Source organism: Canis lupus, chromosome 10 (assembly GCF_003254725.2).
Source record: "Canis lupus dingo isolate Sandy chromosome 10, ASM325472v2, whole genome shotgun sequence".
Classification (NCBI taxonomy): domain Eukaryota; kingdom Metazoa; phylum Chordata; class Mammalia; order Carnivora; family Canidae; genus Canis; species Canis lupus.
In genome coordinates, this window is record NC_064252.1 from 3,651,212 (window position 1) to 3,674,429 (window position 23,218).

General features: G+C 35.9%; 1 protein-coding gene across 11 annotated transcripts in view; it reads left to right on the plus strand.

The window, feature by feature from the left end:
- Nucleotides 1-23,218, plus strand: part of SLC16A7 (solute carrier family 16 member 7) — a 170,237-nt gene that overhangs the window by 50,005 nt on the left and 97,014 nt on the right. For 6 of the 11 annotated variants that reach the window (XM_025476778.3, XM_049115106.1, XM_049115107.1 and 3 more), the window contains one exon: nucleotides 14,777-14,832. The exons of 4 other annotated variants lie outside the window; for them this stretch is intronic. The gene's annotated coding sequence lies outside the window, so the exon portion shown is untranslated. Of the gene's footprint in view, nucleotides 1-8,260; nucleotides 8,311-14,776; nucleotides 14,833-23,218 lie in introns of those variants that run through there. One more of the 11 variants, XM_025476776.3, reaches the window with a different exon arrangement.

Consider the following 23,218-nt stretch of genomic DNA (forward strand, 5'->3'; position numbering starts at 1 on the left):
CTGAAATAGTAGAGTCCTAATGGTGGAGTTAGGCTGGATATAAGATCTCCTTACTCCTTCCTATATGCAAAGGCCAGTAGGAAAATGCATTGTTCTTATGGAATAACTGGCCTTTGCTTTTTTTTTTGTGTGTGTGTGTGTGTGTTTTGTTTTGTTTTGTTTTTAATACTCCCCAAGTTTTCTCTAGCAATTGGATACCTAAAAACTATAATCACAGGTGAATTTAGTATGTCATTTAGAAATATTCACTGGGAATCACATTGTGTGCTTTTAGTTAAATAATATTTCTATTTTTCCTCAAATACGTTTGATGTCTTAGTGGTACCCTTTAGTTAGTTCCTTTAACTTCTATTTTACAGGCCTCATTCCTCTCAAATGTCACCAAATGGCATCTCATTTGCCTGGCTGCAGCCAAAAATCACAGAAAATTAGGAGGGCTTTCGCCAAGGCATATAACTGTGTGGAAGTAGGTAGATTATTGTGTGGCCTCTTCAGAGAAACTTGAACACTGAACCTATGAAGGGTATCGCTTTTTCTTGCTTCTACTTTACTGTGATCCAGCAGTTGACAGAGGGTGGCAGAAAAAAAAAAAAAATTTGAACAAAATAGTCACTGGAATGAATGAGTCAATGGAAGATTTCAAGTAAATTATGTACCAAATACTCTGTATGGAGGTAAACTGAGCATCCCGGACAATATTCTCCCCATAAGACATTCCACTAAGTCCCTCACTGTGTCCTCATTTCTTCTACACAAACTATGGATGCTGTGGGTTGATGTTAGTGGTGATGACCAATAATTAGGCTTTTCTGTCAGGCAAAATTGGCCAGATTTATATATTTTTGGCAGTGTCTTAAACCTAGGGAAATTTTAAATTAAGTATTTAGTCTTCTCCATTCATGTTATGGTCCAGAAATAATAAATTGAGAGTTCCTGTTATAAGCACATCAGCCACATTTTCTAATGTATCCATGGAAAATCTGGTTAATAATGAATCTGTTGGTTTCAGATACAGGAGAACATTTCTTTCTTTTTTTTTTTTTTTTCTTAATTATTTATTTGAGAGAGAAACTAAGAGAGTGAGAGAGAGAGAGAGAGAGGGTCCTGGGGAGAGGGAGAAGCAGGCTCCCTGTGGAGCAGGAAGCCTGACATGGGCCTCCATCCCAGGACCCTGGGATCATGACCTGGACCAAAGGCAGACACTTGACCAACTGAGCCACCCAGGCAACCCCAGGGAAACATTTTTGTGATATTGTTCTGATTATCAAATCCTACCATTTCTTAACAGCTTTCTGATGTTATGGCAGATGCCTTGAGTAGGCCATTTTACGATTTTGGTTCTTACCTTTAGTGTATGTGAATGTATGAGTTAAATTATACAAAATGAGTTAAATTATATAAAAACTACAGTCTAAGACAACTCTAATAATACTTTATATCTTTATTTTAGCTTTAATAATTCAGACTTGTTAACTGTATATTAATCTGTCTTCCATCATGGAAGAGTGACTATTTGAGAAGAGAGGACTTGTCTTATTTATCTTGGCATCCCTACTATTCATAATATAATGGCTTTTGTATGGTAGCTACTCACCAAATGTTGGTTAAATTAATAGATACAAGGGAAAAATAGATTCAGCTAGTCCTTTCAACTCATCTATTTGATTCTTAAAAATGATGCTAACCTGGAAAATATGGTTTGGATATGTCATCAGATGGGGTTTCTAGTTGAACTTATTTCCAAGACTTGGGCTTTTCCTTTGTAGGAACAGAGCTTGCCCTAGTAAAATTATCACATGGTAGAGACTAAACCAGAATGTACCTCCTCTGTAGGAAGGTGCATATGGAAAAGAGAGAGCCTAGAAATATCTGTACTAAGCTTGCTTTTAGTTTTTTTTCCTTCGTCTAAATTCAGCAATCACATGGGACATGAACTGAAGTGTTATTTTACCAGAAGTGTCTCCATAAGGAAATATGAAACCAGTAGGTAGGTGAGAAGCCTGAGACTCAGAGAGGTTAGGTAATTTGTTCAAGGTAGGAAGTAGAGTGTATGTCTAAACCCAAACTTTCTAATACTAAGTGAGACATTAAAAAAAAAAAATCCTTTAAAATAGTGTGAAGAAGGACAGCAAGGAGCTATGCTGCACCATAGTAGGAAATAGAAATAGCTGGTTCCCAAGAGGGATCAAATCTAGTGAGTAGGCTAGGACCTGTCTCACAAGGCCAGCCAAAGGCAAAGAAGGTCCCTGTACTCTGTCTGCTGCTCAGAGGGATACCAGAAAAGTCAAGTCCACACAGGGAAATCAGAGGAATAAAAAAATTGAAGCCATATGATTTTTATTAAGTCCTAGGGCATGGATATAACTCCTATAAACTGCCTTTACCATGTGACTTTACATTACGTTTTTTTTTTTTTTTTTCCCAGTTCTCTTGTGGTATAGAGTTGACATAGAATGTTGTATAAGGTGTACAAGTGCTGATTTGATACAGGTATATATTGTGAAGTTATTACAACAATGAGGTTGATTAACATGCCTTACGTAATTATCATTCTCTTCTTGTTGTTATGGTGAGAACAATGAAAGCTCTATTCTTCTAGCAACTTTCAAGTATACAATATGGTATTGTTAACTATAGTCCCCATGTTGTCTTCAGATCCCCAAAATGTATTCATCTTATAACTGAAAGTTTGTACCTTTTGACCAACATCTCTTCATTTACCCCACCTCTTAGCCCTCCACCATTCTACTGTCTCTATGAGTTCAGTGTTTTTAGATTGATTCTACATGCACATGAGATCATACCTATTTGTCTTTCTCTGTTTTACTCACTTCATTTAGGATAATGCCCTCAAGGTCTATCAATCTTTTTTTTTTTTTAATGACTGACTAATATTCCAGTGTGTGTGTGTGTGCATGTGCACACACATGCATATCACATTTTCTTTTTCCATCCTTCCATTGATGGACACTTACATTGGTTCCATACTTTGGCTATCGTGAATAATGCTGCAGTGAACTTAATATTAATAGCATAGATATCTCTTCAGGATAATGATATTTTCAGGTATATGCATGCATAGAAATGGGACTGGTGGATCACATGGTAGTTCTATTTTTAATTTTTGAGGAACCCTTCTAATGTTTTCCACAGTGGCTGCACCAATTTACATTCCCACCAGCAGTGCACTGGGGTTCCCTTTTCTCCATATTCTTTCCAGCATTCATTTCTGGTCTTTTTGGTCATAGCCATTCTACTTTTCTTGTTTATATCCCATTACATCAGCATTTGAAGGTTTTATACTTCCATTTACAATAATTAAAGGGGCAGTTGGCTGACTCAGTCAGTGGAGCATGCGACTCTTGATTTCAGTATTCTGAGTTTGAACCCCACACCGGGTGTAGAGATAATGTAAAATTCTTTTAAAAATGAAATAAAATAAAAAATTTTAAAGCTTTTTTAAAATTAAAGAATAAACTTACTTTGAAGTGTGGAAAAATCTCATACCTAGTGAGATATGACTGGGCCAATAGATGAAATGTTGCCTTAAACTCCCCATTTTTTCATATCTTGTTAATGTCTAATGTCTTTGTAGTGCCTTTAAAACCAGGAGGATTAATGGCTTCTAATTTACTAATGGCAATGAAAAGCCAAAGCACATTAAAACACTACTGTTAGCATTTTTGGCTATAGCAATAGATGGAAAGTACACATTGATCATATGATTTTATAACTTGTCCCCTTGTATTCGTGTGTGTGTGTGTGTGCGTGTGTGCATATAGAGGACTGTGGTGTGTCAGTGTTGGGAAGGGGTGGCAGGTAGTTACTGACCAGCTTTGACTAGGAATGTGCTACGGTCTGAACCTATATTAGCTAATTTAGATAAAGATATTGAGGCTTTGCTCAAATAGAGAGATAGGATGCTGAGATAACAATTGGAAAGCTACCAAATTTATTGGAATTAAATGATGTTTGTGGGAAAAAAGAAAAGGAGATAGATTTGAGTCCTTGTGGCAGAGAAAGGGAGACAGTAGTGCTGACTCTGAGACTTTGAGCTGAGTCATGAGCAGGATGCCCATATACTTAATGGAAAACTGTGAGGCCCCAGTGCATTCTGAGGGTGATGGCAGAGAGCTGAGTGCAGTCAAAGGTTCTGGGCTCAGAAGACATTTTTTCTTTCTTTCTTTTTTTTTTTTTTTCAGATTTTTAAAGCGCTCTCTCAGAACATGTTTCCTAAATTGGCTGAATATGGTAAAAAAATTTTTTTAAGATTTTATTTATTTATTCATGAGAGACAGAGACACAGGCAGAGGGAGAAGCAGGCTCCCTGGAGGGAGCCCGATGCAGGACTCGATCCCAGGACCTCGGGATCACACCCTGAGCTGAAGGCCAGACGCTCAACTCCTAAGCCACCCAGGTGCCCCATATGGTAGGATCTCCTATTGACTGGATGACAGACAAAGAAGGAAGGGTCTTAAGTATTTCCATATACATAAATCACTCTCCAATAATTCTGTTCAACCAGTGGGTCACTGTCATCAGCAAAAAGGGGGGACTCTGTTGAAATGGATGAATACTTGTATATTTTGTGTTTAGGACTGCATTGGCTCCCGTTGTATTTTCCTGTGGCAGCAAACCTTGAAGGAATCATTGAAACCTTAAAGGAATTATTCTGTGAAAGCAAATTTAACTGAAGACTTTTTCCCTTTGCTGCTTATCAAGGTTTAAAAAAAAAATTCCTTTTTACATTGTAACTCTGAGGGATCATTAACTGAGGATTGTTTTCTTCTGTTACGTATTCTTTTTATTTCCATTATAGTTCTGGAATTCAGAAAAATGATAGGATCACAATCAGTTGTGCAGAATGAGTGTTCAGATTATGATACTCTTTCCCAGGAAAAGAATAAGATAAAAAGTTTTATTGGGGTGAGAAAAGCAATCCATTGGAAGATTCCTATCATGTTTGGGAGGCATTTGGGTTTTTTCTCTTTTTCTTTTTCTTTTCTTTTTTGTTTTTTCTTTGCCTCTGACTAGTTCCCTGCTTTTCTCACCCTAAGTATATACCTGAACTTTCTGCTCTGTGGAATTTCTTGCACATTTTATTCAGATGATAAACTTTGGCTTTCCACATTAATTCAGTTTTTACTCCTTAGTCATAATACACAAAACATCAAAATCTCACAAGGGAAATGTACAAATGCTGCGTGGAACTTGGGAATAATGCTATAAACAAATTCATTGCCAAGAACTTATTGTCATGTTTCAAACGCAGAATTAATAATCTATTCCAAGAGCACACATGCTATTCATCAAGGTTTTCCCCTGAGACTATATTTCCTCTCTTTACTGTCCCCACATTATTGAAGAATTCTAGAAACTAGAATTTAAAAAAGTCTCACATTACCATATTTTTTAAATTGCTCTTGAGAATTTGTAACCTTGGCAAAGGTTAGTCACCTCCAGCCCTTTTTCTCCCCAGGGCTTGTGATGAACAAGTCTGTTTTGCACGTGGCTTTTCTATTCTCAAAGGTTTGTGTAGCAAACATGACTGTCAGTATTTATCTCACATCCCACAGAATTTAGTTGTTCAACTTTAATAACATGATTTCTCTGTGATTTAACTAAGATACATTTCTCATTTGAAAAAAAGCCAACTTGTTGAATGTTTTACTGTGATTACATAGGTGTCCAAAGTTGCACGTTAAAGACAGTTAGTTATATTTGCCATTTTTTCTACTTCAGCAAATGCTAATTTTAAGTTAGGTAATTTTTTGACTTTTTTGGTAGATCTGCTAAAAGTGTATATTTAAGTAAGATGATAAAATAATTTGGTGGGAGAAATATCTTATATGAAGAAAAATAAATTCTACATTGAAAAAGCAAATATTTATAATTAAGAGCTCTCTAAATTTTTCTGATGGACTTTCTTAACAGACCATGGGTTCTATCCCTTGAATAGTAATTTTTCAAGGATTTAATATTGTGATAATCATAAACCAAATCATATAAAATAAGTACAAAATATATTGTACAGCCTCCTCCCAACTCTAATCTTTATGGGCCTTATATTAAGTTACCTTCTTGATGACATAATTTTTACATATCAAACTTAGATATGTGTCTGTAATTCTCATTTTGTTTAGCTGTAGAACTTTTATAATAATACTAGTGGAAAATATAAATTATACATTTGAGAGCTTTTCAAATGTAGCATTCTCGATATAATTAATAGCATGCTTTACTTAATAAAGTGATAATTATTTCTTTGTGTAAAATTAAGTCTTATCATATTTGTAATATATTAAAGCAGTTGATAAAGCACATGACTTTATTGAAATTTTATTCCATTTTTTTGAAAATGAATCTACTTTGAGGTATATCTACAGAGTACAAAATGAAGTTATTAATTGATTAATTATATCATGTCAGGTAATTTTTACCCCAAGTAAATATAATTGAACATTTGTTAGCTACTAAACACTGTGCTGTTCTCGAACAGAGGTATTTGAAGATTGTCTGTAAAGATGTTCTCTGCTTTTGATTATTGTATATACTACATAAATGTGAAATCCATAGTACAATTTGTTCTGTGTATTTCAGCTTAAGTGTATATCTAATTTTGCATTAGGCAAAATTTCTTAACTATTTTATTTTATTTTTTGAACTTAGTTTTAATAAAAGAGACAGAATAATTGCATGCCATATTATGTATATAGGCATTTACTTTATTTCATTAAATAAATTAGTGGAAATGTCCAGAGATTATTTATGTTATTATTTGGTTATTGTAACCAGTATATGCATTTAGAAATGCAGCCCTTTAAAATGTTTGGGGGACACCTGGGTGGCTCGAGTAAACGTCCAACTCCTGATCTTAGCTCAAGTCTTGATCTCAGCTCAGATCTTGATCTCAGGGTTTTGAGTTAGGGCTCTGTGTTGGGCTCCACACTAGGTGTGGATTCTACTTAAAATTAAATAAATAGATAAACAAATAAATAAAATATTTGAGCAGCATATTTTACAGCTAGCTATCACTTAATGCTTGGGTATAAATAATAACATCTTTTATGTGAGGAATCAAATTCCCCTCACCCACTGACCATGGGTAGGATGGCCTGCTGTTCACTGGAGAGGAACAGGGATTTGAATCCAAACTAGAATTGGAATCCAGGACCCAATATTTATCAGACAAATGACCTTACATATGAGTAATCAAAACTATGAGCTTCAGTGTCCTCATTAGTATGTATCATAATGTCTATATTTTATGGCTTAGAGAAAGAGGTCATGGATATAAATTGTTTGGTAAAATAATACCTAGCATATGAGAAACACCCAGTAAATGATAGCTCTTCATTTCTCCAAAGGTTAGTGTAATTTCTTCAAATCAGAGATGGTGACACTGACTCACTATCAGAATAAATGTCACACTCATACGCTAGGACCCTTTCTGATAGAGGACATGCATTTACAGGATGGCTGGTCAATACGGAATATGATTTATGATTAAACAACAAAAGGAAGCTAACTGCTTGAGAAATTCAATACATGACCTTGGCCTCCTTTTTTTTTTTCCAAAGATTTCATTTATTTATTTGAGAGAGAAAGCACATGCGTGTGTGCACAAGTGAGAGCACATGAGAGGGAATTGGAAGGGAGGGGTAGAGGGACAAGCAGACTCCCCACCGAGCAGGGAGCCCCATGGAGGGCTTCACCTGAGGCTCATCCGGCACTTGGTCCTGGGACTCAATCTCAGGACCCCAGGATCATGACCTGATCTGAAGGCAGACACTTAGCCAGCTGAGCCACCCAGGTGCTCCTGACCTTGGCCTCTATATTATTGTTCATACCATACTGAATTATCTAGTCCTAGACTCAGTGAAGAGTCACTGGCATATTAATTTATATATTATAGGACTTTTGCATTGTTTTCTATACACAATTTGAAATCACGTGGTGGTAAATACACTTGAAAATGTGGTATATCAACTCAGAGAAAAAGAATTAGAAGATTAAAGTTAGCAGTTCAAATTGACAGAAATGGTTGCTTTCTGTGAGCTGGGATATGATCTAAGCCAAGTTAACTTTACACTGTGAAAGTCTGAACTCATTGTGCCTGTCAAAGCAAGTTCTTCCAGAAAATAGAGGGCTACCTTTCCCCTATTTGAGAGAAGAGAGAGGAAAGGGAAAAGCAAAGAGTCTCTTGAGGTATGTGTGCAAGATTGCTTCTGGCTAAAAGTTAATGATCAGTTGCCTCTGTTCTCAGCTCTGAGCCCTGCGAGAAGTAGAAAACTTCTGTTCTCCATCCAGGTAACTTTTAAAGAATACAAATTGTACCCATGTTAGGCTATTCTTTAGATTATAGACGTGGGTTTTTTTTTTTTTTTCATTAATATCAACTGATTTCATGTTCTAAGCTTAAGGAAAACAATGAAAAGAACCTATAAATATTGACTAGCCCTTTTGTAAAGATTTTGCTTTTGAGTTGTATAGAGGTAAGGCTAATGAGGTATTCTGTGCTTGCTTTCGATGGAAATAGGATTTAAATGTTTTTCTAAAACTGACTTGTCATTCTTAAGCCTCTTGGCTAAAAAGATATATTAATCATAATTACTTAAAATTATATAGCTTGCCAAGTCTTCATTAGTAAGGAAAATTTTAAGGTTTGCTTAACACTGACATTTTGAAAATAACACAATCTTTAATCACTAAAATTTAATTTTTATTTGATGTTATATAACAATGTCAAAAATAAGCTGATTTTCTCATTTTAAATCATGTTTTATAAATTTCTGTGTGTACTTCACTGGAAAAATTATAAAAATAAATTAATTTTTTTATGAGGCTTAGGTAATTTCTTCCCAAAATATTAGGGATTGTATTATGACAAGATAAGAAGTTATTGACAGTTACATTGCAGGTGATACTATCTGTATAGTTTAGACGTGATTAAAGACATTGCTTACTAAATTTTACAGTTTTCAAAGCTGGTTTCTAAAAATAAAAATATCTATACATTTATAAGGTGATCATATTCTGCATTGAATTCCCAGGATAAAGAGAGGGATTGTTTAAGCCACTAGAGCTGCAAATTAGAAGAATTTATGTAGAGAGTCCCGTTTTTTTCTAGAGCGTCTGGACATTGTTATCTTAATTTAGCAAGCATCCAAGGTCAAGAAAACTGGTTTTAGAGGTTGTATTGGGACTCAAGTGATAAAGACGAGTAATTATTAAAAGCTAAGTTTTATTGTGGTGGTTTTTCATTTATATTTCTTTTGAATTACAATTAAATGTCAGTCAGTGATCGGTGATTTTGCAATTGGAATTTGGAGCTAGCAGGCATCTAGGAGAACATCACATTATGTGCAAGGACCAGAGTCCAGAGAGGGAAAGTAACAACAGCTATTGGGAGACCTGGGACTAACACCAAAGTCTTCATTTACTGGAGGACAATAGAGTTAATGGTCATTAGCGTTCCTACTGTTTTTTGAATGGGAAATCATATTTTATATCTTAATACATTTTTATGTGGAAGTATAGCTAAATAAGCACTGGCATTTAAGGTGTAATACTCTGGTGATATTTTCTAGATTGACCCTTGACATTGCTAAAATGTGTGTGTCCGTTTATTCTCATGTATATAGTCCTGTTCTTCTCTCCGTATATGGACTTGCTTAGGTACATTTAAATTCTCAAGGTTAAAGAAGAAGAGTGTTGCCAATACTCAGTTTGATATGCATTAAAACCATGCTGACACGTTCATAATTTATAACTTAACGTTTAAGTGGCTGTAGTTTCACTAATTACAGAAATGTAAAAATGAGTAAAATAAAGATATGCATATAAATAGGAACTATATTCATTTAAGTTTTGAAATAATCTGCATGCTCTGCAGAGATAAAACAATTATTTGGCTTACGAGGATTTTAAAATTTAAGTTTTGAGACCCTGGCGATTAAGACAGTGGTTTTTTAAAGTGGAGTATGTATAGATTTCTTATCACGTTTTTAGTAGACTCTTCTATTCAACCTTTATTATGAGATGTGCCAATATTCAGAATCAGGCTTGCACATATTAATATGTAGGCGCTATTCTAATTCACTGTGTCCATTGGATATTCACCTACTTCTCAGTTTTCCTTTGGGAATATGCAAATCAGGTTACCATCAAAAAGTCTCTGTTCCTTTAGCCCATTATCAGATGTGCTCCATGAATTGCTGAAAAGTCTATTAAATCCCTTCTGCACTTACCTACCTACACACACACACACACACACACACACACACAGATCTATCTAAAAGATAAACAGAGAATACCAAGCTCCCAATGCTGTAGAGGGTAAGTGTTGGAACTCTTAGCTCAAGGCCTCAGCATCACAGGTAACTTGCTTTGCAAATTGTGTATAAGTCACATAACCTATAAGAGGCTCTGTTAAGTGAGTTATAAATGGGCTTTATAACAATAATAATAACGCTTCCTTCGCTTGTTTAGTATGAGAATCAGGCGAACCTACATAAAACTTTACTTGGTAGACTATAAACCCTTATTGAGCTCTTCCTAGGGCTGCCATTACTACAAACTAGGTGGCTAAAAACAACAGAAACTTAATCTCTCTCAGCTCTAGAGATCTGAAGTCTGAAACGAGAGCTTTGTATCCTCTGTACTTTCTTGGAAGCTTCAAAAGGAAAGGGTCCTTCCTTTCCTCTTCTATCTTTTGACGGCCACACCCAGGCTGTGAGAACGTGACTCCAATCCATGCCTCAGTCTTCACGTGGCTTTCTGTCTGTATTTCTGTGTCTTATCTGTTCGTATTCTTATAAGGACACCTGTCATACTGGATTAGGAGCCACCCTACTCCAGCATAACCTTAACTACGTATTTATTGGCCCTATTTCCAAATAAAAGGAAATAGGCTATTGGAGGTGAGGACTTAAATGTACTTTTTTTTTTTTAGGGACACAGTTCAACCTCTGACCCTCTCCAAAGTCATGTCCTTCCCATGTAAAAAATACGTTCGCCCAATCCAATCCCAGTGTCCTCCAAAGTGTAAACCATTGTAACCTCACCTCTAAGCCCAAATTCTATCTAAATAAAAACAAAACAAAACAAAACAAATTCTATCTAAATCGGTTAAAGGGTGTGACTTGGGGTATATAGATCCTCAGGGGCAAGGTTCCTCTCCAGTTGTGGACCTGTGAAGCCCAGAAAGCAAGTCATCTGCTTCCAAGATAAAACAGTAGGACAGACATAGAATAGATATTCCCCTTCAAAAAGGAAGAGCGTGGAAGGGAAAAAAAAAAAGGGTGACTGGTCTAAAGCAAATTTGCAACTTAGCAGAACAAGTTCCCTTGGGTTTTAAGGCTTGAGAACAATCCTCTGTAACTCCGTGCTGTGTCCTCTGCATCAGTCAGAGTTCTACAATGAAGCAAGACTGAGAGATTAGTTTTAAGGACTTGGTTTATGCAGTTACAGGGGCTGGCAGGTCTGAAATCCGCAGAGAGGCTAGCAGGCTGGAGATTCACGTAAGAGCTGATGTTTTGGTCTTGAGTCCAGAATTCGTAGGGCCTGCCAGGAGGCTAGAGACTCAGGCAGAATTCTTTCTTCTTTGGGAAACTTCAGTTTTCACTCTTAAGGCCTTCAGGTGATTGGATGAGGCTCACCCTTGTGAAGGGCAATTTTCTTCACTTCAAGTCAATTGGTCATAAATGTGAATTACTTCTATAAAATACCTGTGCAGCGGTTATCGAGGCTATCGGCCGACCCAACAGCTGGCACCATAGCCAGGCCAAGTGGATGCATGGTATTAGCCATCGCAGACAGTAGGTAGAGGAGAAAGCATATGGAGAAGCACCTGTTTTTTTTTTTTTTTTTTTTCTCAGTGTTTTCTTTTATCTGTCTTTTTTATCCCCCAGATAAAAGTTGATTGGGAATTTGGAGATTTTCTAGGGAAACTAGTATTTCTACTTTTTATCTTTTGCCTCTCCATTCCTTCTTTAATGACTTATTTTCAAAGTGGTATAGGCTGCTTAGAAGTTCTTGGAGACACGAATCCATATATAGTGCATGTATCCCCTCTCCCACCTAACCCGAGAGTTCTGTTAAAATAACCTGGCATCATAACTCTTCTTTGTATATCTGGGTATGGGTTACAGTGTACCTCGACTCTGCTTCATGCCGAACTTGTCAGGCAAGTTTCTTCTCTGATTCCTCCTCTTTTTCTACTGGAACATAAGTTGTGTAAGGGCAGGAGTTTTAGTCCGTTTTGTTGATCGCTTATCCGCAGTGCCTAGAATGGTGCCAAGCACACAGTATGTGCATAGTATAGTTACTAGTACTTAAGGACTCATGATGCATGGATGCAGAGGGAGACCCATGCTTTTCTCCCCTCCCCTGTTCTCCCCTTCTTCACTTACCTGTTCCTGTAATAATGGACTTGCTGAATTTGAGGGTTATTCTTATTATTAGTTTTATACTTTATATATACACACACATATATATGTGCTTCTATGTATAATATTTCATAAAGTTTTATGAGTTATCAGACTTCATATATTGGCATCATACTGATTAATCCTTTTGCCATATGATTTATTTGAGCTGGCTCAAACATATAGTTTAGCTGTGTATATATTAACTCTGTATATTCCATTTTAACTCTGTATATTCCATTCCATGAATATACATATTTTTTTTCAGGTTTTTATTTAAATTCCAGTTAGTTAATATACAGTGTAATACTAGTCTCAGGTGTAGAAGTTCATGATTCATCACTTATATACAACACCCAGTGCTCATCACAAGGGCCCTCCTAAATCCCTGCTACTCATTTAACCTTTTCCCCCACCCACCTCCCCTCTGGTAACCATCAATTTGTTCTCTGTAGTTGAGTCTTTTTTTTTTCTTTTTTTTTTTTTACCCCTATGTTCATCTGTTTTGTTTTGTAAATTCCACATATGGGTGAAATCCTATGGTATGTGTCTGTCTTTCTTTTTTTTTTTTTGGTATGTGTCTTTCTGTGACTTATTTCGCTGAGTGTAATATTCTTTAGCTCCAATCGCATTGTTGCAAATGGCAAGATTTGATTCTTTTCTTTTATGTCTGAATAACATTCATTGTGTGTGTGTGTGTGTGTGTATGTGTGTGTGTGTGTGTGTGTGTGTGTGTGTATATATCATCTCTTTTTTTATCCATTCATCAGTCATGGACACTTGGGCTGTTTCCATAATTTGGCTATTGTGGGTAATGCTGCTGTAAACATTGGGGTGCATGTGTCCCTTTGAATTAGTGTTTTTGTATCCTTTGGGTAAATACCTCGTAGTGCAATTGCTGGATCATAGAATGGTCCTATTTTTAACTTTTTGAGGAACTCCATACTGTTTTCCAGAGTGGCTGCACCAGTTTGCATTCCCACCAACAGTGCAGAGAGTTCCCCTTTCTCCACATCCTCACCAAAATCTGTTATTTCCTGTGCTGTTAATTTTAGCCATTCTGACAGGTGTGAGGTGATCTCATTGTAGTTTTGATTTGTATTTCCCTGAGGATGAGTGATGTTGAGCATCTTTTCATGTGTTTGTTAGCCATCTGTGTCTTCTTTGGAAAAATATCTATTTATGTCTTCTGCCTATTTTTAAACTGGATTTTTAATTTTTGAGGTGTTCAGCGTGATATGTTCTTTATAGATTTTGACTACTAACCCTTTATCACAGATGCCATTTGCAAATCTCTTCTCCCATCCAGTAGGTTGCCTTTTAGTTTTGTTGATTGTTTCTTTTGCTGTGCAGAAGCCTTTTTTCCTGATGAAGTCCCAATAGTTTATTTTTGCTTTTGTTTCCCTTGCCTCCAGAGACGTGTCTAGTAGGAAGTTGCTATGGCTGAGGTCAAAGAGGTTTCTGCCTGTGTTCCCCTCTAGGATTTTGATGGTTTCCTGGTTCACATTTAAGTTTTCATCCATTTTGAATCGATTTTTGTATATGGTGTAAGAAAGTGGTCCAGTTTCATTCTGCATGTTGCTACCTAGTTTTCCCAATACCATTTGTGGAAGAAACTATCTTTATTCCATTGGATATTCTTTCTTGCTTTGTCGAAGATCAGTTGACCATATAGTTGTGGGTCTCTTTCTGAGTTTTCTGTTCTGTTCCATTGATCTGTGCATCTGTTTTTGTGTCAGTACCACACTGTCTTGGTCAGTACAGCTTTGTAATATAACTTGCAAGTTTGGAATTGTGAGGCCTCCAGCTTTGCTTTTCTTTTTCAAGATTGTTATGGCTACGTGGAGTCTTTTGTGGTTCCATACAAATTGGAGAATTGTTTGTTTTAGTTCTGTGAAAAATGCTTTTGGCATTTTTATATGGATTGCATTAAATGTATAGATTGCTTTGGGTAATATAGACATTTTAACAAGAATGTACATACGTTAGTTATCTAAACTTTTATTGATGTACATTTGAATTGTTTCCAATTTTTTAAAACTCTTATTTCCATGTAGCTACAAACATTCTTTACTTGTCTTCTTGTGCACAAACGGGTACATAGGAGAGGAATTAATGATTATAAGATATGCATCGCTTCAAAAATCCGTTTTCAAAGTGTAAGAGAGTTCTTACTCCTCCACATCCTGTGCTTGTGTGAAATCTATAGAAATCTAGACATAAGCCGTGGACTAGCTTCATTTGATTTTTGTTGCAAAGTTCTGCCTGTGTCTCTTTGGCTTCAGTGTAAAAAAATATTGCCCCAGGTGGTGATGGGCAACGGTTTTATTTTTGTTTCTTCCATTCAGGAGGAATTGAGGGAGTGGAAGACAGGCCTAGACTGGCACCTGGCTTGCATCAGTGGGTGAGTCTCATCTCTGATCTTGCATGGAACACTTGTTCAAGTCCTCCCTCTACTACACAGAACATGAACTTTTGCTTCATTGACTGCTTCTGGCTCCAGATTCCAGCAGACTTATTATTTTTTTGGCTTTTTACTGTCTGTTTTAGGTTTTAATTTTTTGTATATTTTTTATTGGAGTTCGATTTGCCAACATATAGCATAACACCCAGTGCTCATCCCACCAAGTACCCCCCTCAGTGCCCATCACCCCATCACCCCAGTCCCCCGCCCACCTCCCCCTCTACTACCCCTGTTCATTTCCCAGAGTTAGGAGTCTCTCATGTTCTGTTTCCCTCTCTGATACTTCCCACTCATTTTCTCTCCTTTCCCCTTTATTCCCTATCACTAATTTTTATATTCCCTGTATGAATGAGACCATATAATGTTTGTCCTTCTCGATTGACTGACTTCACTTAGCATAATACCCTCCTCCAGTTCCATCCACATTGAAACAAATGGTGAGTATTCATCGTTTCTAATGGCTGAGGAATATTCCATTGCATAGACCACATCTTCTCTATCTATTCATCTGTCAATGGACACCGAGGCTCCTTCCACAGTTGGCTACTGTGGACATTGCTGCTATAAACACTGGGGTGCAGGTGTCTCAGTCTTTCACTGCATCTTTGGGGTAAATCCTCAACAGTGCAGTTGCTGGGTCATACAGTAGCTCTATTTTTAATTCTTTGAGAAACCTTCACACAGTTTTCAAGAGTGGCCAGCAAACTCATGTTTCACCACACTGTGCTTGTAGTCAGTGGAGATGTTTATTATTGTTACTATTATTATTACCATTACCATTACCATTTAGTTTAGTTATTTATTTTGGTTTCTCTTTTCAGATATATTTTTCATCATCATGTGCTTGCAGCAGAGAGCTTATATCCAAATGCAAATTTGCAGGAACACCTTTCTTTTTAAAGCTTCAATTTTAATTCCAGTTAATTAACATACAGTGTAATATTTCCATAGTAGAACTTGGTGATTCATCACTTACATACAACGCCTAGTGCTCATCACAAGTGCCCTCCTCAATCTCCATCACCTATTTAACCTTTCCCCCCAGAAGACCTCTCCTCTATAGAAATATCTTGATCTATTAGCTGACTTTTGACTAAAGTTGGATAGCAAACAATGAAGGCTGAAGTGGCTGGCAGTTCTGTATCACCTATTGCAATAGGATAGATCTGCTTTATATTCTAATTGTGTGAGACAATGGAAAAATGACATTAGTATGTAAAATCATAGCTTTACTTGTATTCTTACCTGGAGGAAGGATGTTCCATCCCTATACCAATATGGTTCTGCAAGAGTACTTTATAGTAGTCCAAGAACTTTAATTCAAATGCAGTTTTGGATCTAGTCAGCTATTTGAACCAAAGCTTTAATAAAGCTGCAGAATTCTGGACTCTAAAGCATAAAAGAGTTGATCCTGACTTTTTGTAGTCAGGAAGTTTCTATCACCTCTATCATAAAATAACTTACAAGGCTCTTAAAAAATTTAGAATTTGGAGTGATGTAATAAGCATGTCAGGATGATTTTTCTACATCACAGTGTCACGTATAATGAAGCTAACCTGTTGGATAGAATATTTAGCATTTTATATCTGGATGTAGAAGAATATCTACCAAAAATGATGAGTTAGGTTTAGCAAAATTAATACTGAGCTATTCTTTTTGACAGTAGTTGGCAAATAGATTCAGTTGTTTCTTTAGGCTACTTCTGAAATATTCTAGTAAGACCATGTCATCAACATGGAATAAATATGGAAGATAAGAATCCCAGGATGTTGAACAAAATTAAACCTAATTCAGTAAAGGGATGCAGTTTCTTATGGACTAGACAAGTTGCCAGTGAATATGGGGTTTTTATTGTCTACTGATAGTCCTTTGTAATTTTTAGCAGGAAGACAATTTATATCAATATTTAGTTAATACATTTTTCTCCTTAATGTAGGTTAAAATCATGGAAATAGTAAATAACTGTCTAATACAGCCTAGAAGGACATAAGTCAGCAACAATGAAAAAATCATAACATCTATTTCTTATAACACTGAATTTAATATTGGAAACACTTTATAAAGATGAAACTGTGTTTTTCATGATGTCTATTACTTCTTCCAAGTGACTTTAGTCTCTGTTGGACTTTGCTCTGACATTTTCTGGGGCATCTTTGGCTAACTATCAGAAAGAGGGAGCCAGATTTATCAGTTCTCCAGTGTACTAGCATCTCTCTTACCAAAAACTTGTACAAAATATTCTTTTTTTTTCTTTTTACTTTATTCTTTTTAAACAGGCTCTATGCCCAACATGGGGCTTGAATTTGCAACCCTGAGATCAAGACTGTCTGCTCTGCTGACTATGCCAGCCAAGCACCCCCAAAATATTCTTTTTGGATTATTTTTCTCTTTTCTTTTCACTTAAGTACTCATGTTCACCAATAAAGACTCAAGAAAAATACATTTATAATCTCCTCAGGCTGATTTGATTATACTTCCTAATACAATGGCTATTAGCCATTTATTACCATAGACTTTTTTCCCAACTAGAGTTTGATTACAACTTAATGCCATGAGTCTTAGAATGGACTGAATTAACATACCTCCTTTGTATTGAGGTGTATAATGTTTATGTAAGATATTTGGGACCATTGAGGAAATAGTCACTCAAGTCATTTCTGTATTTGCTGGTTCAGATCATTGCAGTTGAGAAAAGCTACCACAAGAGTATTGTAATTTGCCACCTTTTCTTGTTGATGTCTCCCAAAGAATTACATACTTTGTGAATGCATGAGCTGTGTCTTGCCCCATTGTTGTGCCTCTAATTTTAGTCTATTGAACTCTTTCCTTGTAGGAGTTGTTAGATAAATATTTGTGAATCAAATGCTAGACTAAAGGAAGCTTCTTTTGCAGAACTCTGGTGGTAGAACTGTTTAAGATGATCATTAATGAATATCACAGTGTCCAAGGAGGAATATGTGGGCCTAAGTCACAATACTAAGTTAATATTTGAAAGGCCCAATGAGGTGTGGAGAGTGGTAGTAATCTGTGATTATAATTGCCTCAGAGAGTGGTGAGACTAATCCTCAGCTCTAAGGTTATTTTACTCATGACCGAGCTAGTCTGGATCAGCAAGAACAATGATGGAACAAAGCCACATGTTCCTTTGTAGCAGCAGGCCAGCTTGGGTTGGGTAGTGATGGCAGGGCTCCCAAGAGAGGTTATCAAATGCACAAATGGCTTTTAAATACCCACTTGTTTCTTATTTGCTATTATTGCATCGGCCAGTGTTACAGACTGAGTGTTTGGGTCTCCACCCCAAATCCATTGAAGTCCTACCCCTCAATGTAATGGTATTTGGAGATGGGGCCTTTGGGAGGTAACTAGGTTAGGAGAGTAGGGACAAGGTCTGATGGAATTGTTGCCCTAGTGTGAAGACATACCACAAAGCTTGATATCTCTCTGTCTGCACATGTGCATTAAGAAAAAGCCATGTGAGCCCGCAGAAGGTGGCTTTCTGCGCGTCAGGAAAAAGGTTTTCACCAGAATGCAGCCATGCTGGCACCTTGATCTTGGATGTCCAGCCTCCAGAGTGTGAAAAAACTACTTTCTGCTGTTTAAGCCCCCCAGTCTATGGTATTTTGTTAGGATAGCCTGCACCGACTACTACACGCACAGTAAGTCACATGGCCAGGTCCAAAGTAAATATGAAAGAGAACTATTTTGAGAGGTAGATGCAGGGAGGGGAATAACTTCTAGGCAATTTTGCATTTTTACCATTTTTGCATCATGGTATTTAAATAAATATGATGCATGATATAATAAAATTTAGGTAGGTATCATGAACTAATGAATGATGCTTCTTTGGATATACAACATTTTTTTTAAACTCCAAAGGCTAACCTTTAAAAAAAATGATTTGGAATCAGATATACTGATATTATTTGGTGCTTATATGTCATGCACTTACTTAAGAGTACTTCAGGACTATTGTGTGTTTTACTAGTTTTGCAGGCTGCCTCATATTTGCCAATGGATATGTATATGAGACCAAATGACAGTGCAGGCTACATATTCATTAAATCCACCTTCACATAATCTGTTCAAAATTTAACATTTCTATTATTTCATTGCCAATTGACCTTGAGGCAAATTCTCAAGAAATTTATGAGGGTAACAGCATGAATATGTGTTCTCAAGTGTCTCTTGGGTAAAATATGACTCATGGCTTTCTTGCTTCTGAAATGATTAAGCCTCAAACCTGAAGTTGACAGTAGAGTCATTGTACAGATTGATGTTCTCAATGACTAACATTTGACGGAGTTTGCTTCTGATTTATTACGCTTCTAGTAAAAAACAATTTACCTCATTTTTTGGTATTTTGACTATGTGCTTTCACTAATTGGATAAAAAAATTCAATTTCTTTTATATTGAGGACATGTGCATTTTGAATAAACTAAACATTTTAAATTAAAACTTTATTTTTAAAATGTATAGTTGCAGTGTGTTTCTAAGTATGCTGATATGGTCCTGCTCTTTTCTTTTTTGATGTCAAGTAGCTCCTGATACATTTTTTTTTTAATTTGTGCCTAACAATAAGCCTAATTCTTATATCAAAATCCATTTACTAATTATTGGATTTTTGTTTCAATTATCTATTTGAGCACAGCAAATGTACTTGAAAAACAATCATACACAATTAGGTACAGCCCTCACTAATGGAGCTTATAATTTCTGGAAAACAGAAAACTAAGAAATCACTTTTCTCTTTCTTCTCAGGAGTATTTTCAACTATTATAACATTATAAATTTATTTTTTTAAAGAATTAAAGTATGTCACCTTGAAAAGGAAACAAAATGCAGGAAATAGAGGGAAAGAAAATAATATACAATTCCTTCCTACAGTATTTTCACCTACCAAGAAGATAAAATAACATTACTATTATTATGTATTTTATCTATCACAAAAACATATTTGATAAATACAAAATGTTTTAAGTAACATACATAAATTAGAATGCATATTAATATAACAAATATCCAGAAACCTACCATTCAACTGAAGAATTTATTAGAAACATCCCTTGAAATGACTGTTCCTCTCCTCTTTCATCCCTAACTTGCTCCCAAAGGAAGGAACTGTTGTCCTAAATTGTTTTTTTTAAGAGAGAGAGAGGGAAAGGGCGGGGAGAGAATCTTAAGCAGACTCCACACCCAATGTGGAGCCTGAGGTGGGGGTCCATCTCGCGACCTTGAGATCACGACCTGAGCCAAAATCAGGACTGGACCACTTAACTGCTTAGTCCGTTGAGCCATCCGGGCACCTCAGAGGTAGCTGTCATTCTAAACTCTGTATTGATCCACTGCTTTTGTGTGTGTGTTTCTCAGCTTTACTGAAGTATAATATTGTATAAATGTAAAATATATGATGTGATGGTTTGATACATTTACATATGGTAAAATGATTACCACCCTGGGGGTAGTTTACACTTCCATCACCTTATATAGTTACTGTTTTTATTTTGTATTTAAGAGAGTATTTAAGATCTATTCTCTTAGTAACTCTGAAGTATGTAATGAAGTTTTGCCAACTATAGTCACTGTGCTATATATTAGGTCCTCAGAACTTACTTAGCACTAGATGTTAGTACTCTTAGGTAACGTCTCCCCAATTCCCCCACTCCTTAACCTTTAGCAGCCACTATTCTATTCTCCGTGTCTATGAGTTCAATATTTTTAGATTCTACATATGTGAGATCATACAGTGTCTCTTTTTCTGTCTGATTTATTCCATTTACCATAATGCCCTCAAAGCCCATCCATGTTGTCATAAATGGCAGACTTTCCTTCTTTTTTAATGACTAAATAGTATTCCATTGCATGTATGTGTATATTTTTGTGTGTGTGTGTGTGTGTGTACACATTATATATGAAAATCTCACATTTTCTTTATCGATTCAAATACTTAGAACATTTCAACAAACAGTTTGTTTCTATGTCCCGGCTACTGTGAATAATGCTGCAATGCACATGAGGGTGCAGATACGTCCTTGAGTTAGTGATTTTATTTCCTTTGGATATATACCCAGAATTGGCACTACTGAATCTTAGAATAATTCTATTTTTAAATTTTTAGGAATCTCCTTCCTCTTTCCCATAGTGACTTTATTAATTTAAATTCTTACCAACAGTGCGTAAGTGTCCTTTTCTCTGCATCTTTGCTAACATTTGTTATCATTTGTCTTGTTAATAATGGGCTTCTTATATCTTGGCTATTATAAATAATTCTTCAATAAACATAAAGGTGAATATATCCTCTGAATTACTGTTTTTTGTTTGTTTCCTTTGGGTAAATACCCACTAGTAGAATTACTGGATCCTATGGTGATTCTATCTTTAATTTTTTGAGGAACCTCTATACTCTTTCCATCATGGCTATACCAGTGTGCATTCCTGCCAACAGTGCAGGAAGGTTTTTTTTTTCTTTATATTCTCCCAAAACTTGTTTCTTTTGCTTTTCATTTTAGCCACCGTGACAGGTGTAAGGTGCTATTTCATTGTGGTTTTGGTTTGCATTTCCCTGTTGATTAATGATGGTGAACATCTTTTCGTGTGTCTATTGGCAATCTGTAAGCACCTTTATGTGTATTGCACCATTATTTACAATAGCCAAGATACGGAAGCAACCAAGTGTTCATCCATAGATGAATAGATAAAGATACACACACACACACACACAAACACACACTGGAATATTACTTAGAAAAAAAAAAAGAATGAGATCCTGCCATTTGCAACTACATAGATGGACCTAGAGAGTATAATGCTAAGTGAAATAAATCAGTCAGAGAAAGGCAAATACCTTATGATTTGACTCGTATGTGGAATTTAAGAAAAAAAAAAAAAACAAATGAACAAACAAAGAAAAAGGAGACAAAAAACAGACTTAAAAACAGAGGAAAAGGGGATCCCTGGGTGGCTCAGTGGTTTAGCACCTGCCTTTGGCCCGGGGCGCGATCCTGGAGTCCCGGGATTGAGTCTTGCGTTGGGCTCCTGGCATGGAGCCTGCTTCTCTCTCTCTCTCTGTCTATCATGAATAAATAAATTTTAAAAATCTTAAAAAAAAAACAGAGGAAAAATTGGCAACTGCAAGAGGGGAGGATGGGGGGGATAGATGAAACATAAAGGGGATTAAGAGTACACTTATCTTAATGAGCTCTGAGTAGAGAATTGTTGAATCATTACTTTATCACTTAAAACTAATATAACACTGTATGTTGATTATACTTCAATTAAAAAAACCTTCTAAAAATAATAAAAATAATAGCCCTTCTAACAGGTGTGAGGTGGTATCTCATTGTGGTTTTGTTTTGCGTTACCATGATGATTAGTGATGGTGAGCATCTTTTCATATACCTTTGGACCATTTGTATGCCTTACTGGTATGATCTTATAGGAAAAGCTTTTAGTTTCCCCTGTTGAGTATGATGTTAGCTCTGGGCTTGTCATATATGACCCTTATTATGCTGAAGTACATTCCTTCTATATCTAATTTCTTGAGAGTTTTTATCATGCAAAGATGTTGAATTTTGTTAAATGCTTTTTCTACATCTATTGAGATGATCATATGATTTTTATCTATCATTCTATTTATGTGGTATATCACATTTATTGATCTGTGCATATTGAACTATCTTTGCATTCTAGGGATAAATCTCACTTGATCATGGTGTGTGATGATTTTAATGTGCTGTTGAATTTGTTTGCTAATGTTTTGTTGAGAATATCTGCATCTATGTTCATCAGGGAATTTGGCCTTTAATTTTGTTTTCTTATAGTGTCCTTATTTTATTTCGGTATCAGGGTGATGCTGGTCTCAGAATAAGTTTGAGAGTATTCCTCTTTTTTTTTTTTTCAATATTTTGGAAGCATTGGGAAGGATTGGCATTAATTATTTTTTAAATATTTGTTAGAACATTTAAATATTAAATAATCTGGTCCTGGCTTTTCTTTGTTGAGAGGTTTTTGATTACTGATTCAATAACCTTACTTGTTATTAGTCTGTTCAGATTTTCTCTTTCCTCGAGTTTCAGTCTAGTAGATTGTATGTTTCTATTGAATGTATCTATTTCTTCTAGGTTATCCAATTTGTTGGCATATAGTTTTTCATAGTGGTCTCTTATGATCCTTTGTATTTCCATGGTATCAATGGTAACGTTTCCTCTTTCATTTCTGATCTAATTTATTTGACTATTCTTTTTTTAGTCTAGCTGAAGATTTGTCAATTTTGTTTATCTTTTCAGATAAACCAGCCCTTAGTTTCACTGATCTTTTCAAATTTTTTCT